The sequence below is a fragment of the Hipposideros armiger genome, unplaced genomic scaffold (assembly GCF_001890085.2).
Source record: "Hipposideros armiger isolate ML-2016 unplaced genomic scaffold, ASM189008v1 scaffold_60, whole genome shotgun sequence".
In the NCBI taxonomy this organism is placed as follows: Eukaryota; Metazoa; Chordata; class Mammalia; order Chiroptera; family Hipposideridae; genus Hipposideros; species Hipposideros armiger.
Window position 1 is genome coordinate 4576368 of NW_017731410.1, and position 4866 is coordinate 4581233.

Below are 4866 nucleotides of genomic sequence, written 5' to 3' on the forward strand. Positions count from 1 at the left end.
GTCATGCCACACACCCCCCCAAGGATGCACTTGGGTCTCACCCCCGAGCTCTCACTGTCTTCCTATTTCATTCCTCATGGCAGCGTTTTCAAATTCCTTCCAGCTCCTCAAGTTCTCTTGGAGTCTCCCCTCACTGGCTCTCAGCAGATGACGTGGTCCCCAATTCATGGAGGATGTGCCACCAGCTGGTCTCTCTTCTCCTCTTATGGCCAAACTTCTGGGGTGGGGGGTGGGGGGTGTCTCAGAGGTGAAGATGGCCCTACTCTTGTCCATCCAACCACTGCCTCTCCTGTACCTTCAACTTTTCCCTCTCGAGCGATTCCTTCCCCTCAGCTTCTAGACATGCTCAGGTCACTTTCATCTTAAAAGAAGAGAGCAAAAGGTTCTCCTTGATCTTCGTCTCTCTCTTGCTGCCTGCTGACTCCACAGACCAGCCTGTGGTTCAAGGGCTGAGTGACCTGCATTCTGTGTAGCAGCTTCTCCATGGAGCTGAACTTTTCTTTCTTTTAGTTTTAGTTTTTTGGTAGTGAGACAATTTCATTGCTAGCACTTTCTAGAGATATAGAAAGCAAGCACTTCAGAGAAGACAATTTTGGGATGAGGGCAAGGACACCAGACTGGCTTCTTCAGTACCCAAATATCTCTCCCTGCTCACTGGGGCTGGGCTCAGCCTGCCACCTGCAGCGCATCATTAAATCCTCAACCTAATCCTTGCTCTCTGTCCGTTAACTTTCTCTCGAGATGCCTGTTTCTTGCCCATGGACTAGCCTTGTCTGAGACCAGAGTCCAGGGAGAGCCAGAGAGTAACCAACCCCACACCGAGATTGAGATGTTATCGTATTGCTAACGAAGCTGCCTGGAGGCCCTGGTCCTATGGGTGGCCCAGTGGGCTTGCTAATGGTCACCCCAGAATTAGACACACTAGGTCATGGGTCCAGCTGGACTCCCACAGGCCTTCCTCTGCAGGGACAGGCCCCTCTCCTGTGGGACCGAGAGCTGACAGGGCTCATCATCCTCCGGACGGGCTGGCTCCCAGACAGAAGCCTCAGAGAGCAGACCTGGGGGCTGCCCTCGGCTGACTCTGCCTGTGAGGGCCTTGGCCCATCAAAACCATAAAAGCAAGCCCCCAGGAAAGGAGCAAGGGCATGTGGGGCCAGGTCCAAATGGACTTCCATTTCAGTTCATAATTCCAAAGTGTTAACGTGACGTTTAGGACAGTGCAGGCTCAGCATTCTATAAAAGCACACCCCGGTTAGTGGACAGCCAGGGTGCTGGGTGCTCAAAACCTCCGAGCTTCTTTGCTCCAAATCTTTCTTCCTAAGAAACAACCCAAAGGTTGGAAAACACTTCCAGTTTCCTTTCCAAATAAATGATAAACATTTACTTAGATGTTGAGCTGAATGTTTTTTCTGTCAGCATGTAAGTCCAGCCCCTCCCAAGACATGACTTATTAGTCAGCCTCTGTTGTCTTCCAGGAAAAAAAATACAAGTTCTAGGAAAAAGGGCAGGCTTGTTGGATATTGATTTCCTGATGGTAAGACAACAACAGCCTCCTGAGCTGACAATTTCATGAAATCTCATGGGTTGGTTTCCAAGAACATTTTTTACTTTAGCCAAAGGGAGAATGCTTCATCCAAATGTAGTTGTCTCTTGAACACAAGAAATATTTTCCATGATAGTGATCACACTTCTCTCTCTTCCCCAGATAGCAGTCCCTTTGTTATATGCCTCCCTGCCAAGAAACAAAACAAAACAACCAAACCACCCAAAAACACCCCCCCAAAACAAAAATTTCCAAAGAGAGCAACTTTAAAACAACAAAATGAAAGGCTCCTACTGTCCAAATATCACCCTTTGAACCCCCCTGCCCCTCTTTGGTCCCCAAAAAGCTCACTGGCTTGGATACTGTACCTCTTGTGTCAGGAGATAGACTATCTCTGGCTGAGTGTTATAACTGAAAACCCCTGCTGGCATCTAATTGGGAACTGTTGTGAAGGTCAATATCTTTCAAAAGGAACGTGGAGCAAAACAAGGCAGTGCTGTTTCCTCAGAGGCAGGGTGGTTCCAGGTGGAGGGCTCAGGGTTCAGAAAATGCTGTGGGCAGAGAGGCAGGGCAGTACCCGCAGGGCTGACAGGACCCAGCTGTAGGTGTCCCCAGGCCACCGCCCAGGGAGCCTGGCTGTTCAGTGGGATGCCGGAACAGAGGCTCTCCATGGGCCTTTCCTAATTCAGTAAACTGGGTCCAGGGGAGCGAATCCAACCCTTCAGGTGAGTCCGACATCACCTGGGCCCCTCCTTGCAGACCATCCACTTGCATCACAGGCCCCTGAGGTCAGAGTACTGAGGGCTGCCTTTGGGCAGGTGTGTGTAGGAAAGGTGTCTGAGGTTAATTCCCAAAAAAACCTGAGACACAAATTCAGGTGTGAACTAATTTATTATGGACCTGTTCCCAGGAGAACTTGGTCAAGGAGTGAAGGAAGCAGAAAGCCAAATTGGGTAGGATTTCAGAACAAGTCCTTGGAGGGCTGCCCAGCCTGATTCAGCAGGGGATGCTGGAGGTAAGTGACTGGGCCCCAGAGTGTGTCCCAGCCAAGGAAAGGGGCCTGGGCCTCAGTCATTGTTAAGTGCTCCCCTCCCAGGCATTTATTCATAACTTCCAGGAACTTTGACTCCCTGTGTGGAGGTCTAGGAGGTCAGCCCCCTGCAGCTGGCAACAAAGCTCCTGATGCCAACAGGACCGGAAGGTGCCCAGGGAGGGCTGCCAGATACAGCAACTAAAAATGCAGAGCACATGTTTATTTAACATGCACCAGGTACTAGGCTGTGTGTGTTTTCAAAGGTTATGTTACTTAATACTCCCCTGGCGGCCCTCTGAGGGGCTGGCTCCCGTTTTTAGGGTAGAGCTGGGTGGCTTGGAGCTGGAGTATTGCAGCAGGACCCGCTATCAGCGCCAGCTTTGCCACCTGCACACCTGTGACCTCGCATGAGCTCCTCGACCTCCCTAAGCATCAGTTTCTTCATCTATAAAAGGGGGGAAATAGTAGTGTCTCGGCAAACAATGAAGGGGAGAGTAAATGAAGTAATGACGGTTCTGAGCTGAACATAGTGCTTAGCCCAGAGGAAGTGCCCAGCAAATAGCAGATCTGCTTATTGTTGTTTTTAAAAATTGTTATAGTATTTAGAATAGGAGGCAGGCTCATCTTACAAGAGGGTAAATGGCGAAGGATGTTTTGAGCTGCGGGGGAAATGTAAACAATAGTTCTTGCAGTGATGAAGGAGTAATTTTACATTCGAGATTGGCCAGTCAGATGCTGGTCTGTCCAAAAACACTTGGTGTGGAGGACAGGCTGGTCATAAGGTTGATCCAGGGTATGGACTTCCGATGAGTGTGACAGAGGTGGGGACAGGCTCTTGCAGAGTTTTGATGAGGGTGAAGGCAGGCCAGACTGAGAGGGGATAGGTGTTGGTTATTAAAATAGAGGCCTTAATGAGGGCTGGGTTTTCCTGTGAGAGCGTCAGAGAGAGTCGGAGCGGGAGGTGGTTGGAGAGTGCAATGCAGGAATTAGTGACTTGGAGGTGCTAGGGTGTGGTGAAGTCAAAGTCAGGGCATGAGGAGGGCTTGTGTGGCTGAGGGGACTCAGAGGACGGGAAGTTCTCTGGAGATTTTGGGGTCAAGGGAACTCAGAGGACACATGGGTTGTTTGCTTCAGGCCTGAGGGCCCTGCCTCAGCATATTTTATGCTTCTTCCTCTTGCTCGGTCTTCAGACCTTGGAAAACAATTACCAATATCTTCTTTGTGAAAAAATGGAATAACACTGTACCACCTGTACTTGTGATTCTTAAGCCTTTGCCTCTAGCCCAGCTATCGCTTCAGTTCCAGGCTCGTCTGTTCACGTGCTACACACACACATTTCTGAAGCCCCCAGGGGTCCCTTCCCCCTTGGGCTGCCTTTCCTCTTACATTCGGTAAAGCAGCTGAAATAGCCGCCCTCCTTTACCCCCCATATCTAGTCAGCTGATCACATACTGATGATCCTACCGCATTAACACGCTTTCCTATCCTTTCCTTCCTCTTTGTCTTCCTGACGTAGTTCCAGCCTTTAGCACAGTATCTCTCCCTGCATTACAGCAACTGCCTCCCCACTGCTCTCCTTGCCTCTGTTTTCACACCCTACCTTATACCCAAGTATTTCTCCCCACTGAAGTCAAAGTGGTCTTTGAATGGTTTAAGTTATGTTCCTGCTTAGTTGACTTAAGTGGCACTGACTTAAGCCTCCCCGACCCAGACTCCTGCCGCGGCCCTCACCAGCTGGCTGTACCAGGCTTTCATTCTTAAGGCACGTGGGGCGAGTTTGTGCACAGGCAGGAGATACTTCCTGTCCTTGTCTGCCTGTTGAACTCCTTTTAAGATAACGTTTGGTACAACCGTGGTGGGATCATTCCTACCTCCTGATAATCAAAACTCCCATCCGTTGTGTGTTCTCCAACTGATGTTCAGCCTTCCTGAGGTATATTAGGAATGAAAACTTAGAAATCCAGGTTCTGTGTTCTTTCTTACTACCTTCCATATAATTTTACTAACATTACATGCCATTTATTGAGTACTTGCCATGGACCAGTCATTGTGCTAAAAGTTTTATGCCTCTTATTTCATTTAAGCTTTACAACAACTCTGTGAGGCAGGATCAGTTATTACTCTCAGTGTAAAAAAAAAATAGAGTTGATGGGAAGATATTGCCCAAGGTTATGTAACACGTGAAAGTGATGGTACCAGGGTTCAATAAAAGTCAGGTGTCTCTGAGAAAGCTGTGTTTTTAATAGACTTAATGCCACTATTAATTTCTATCTTCACTATTAATTTCAGT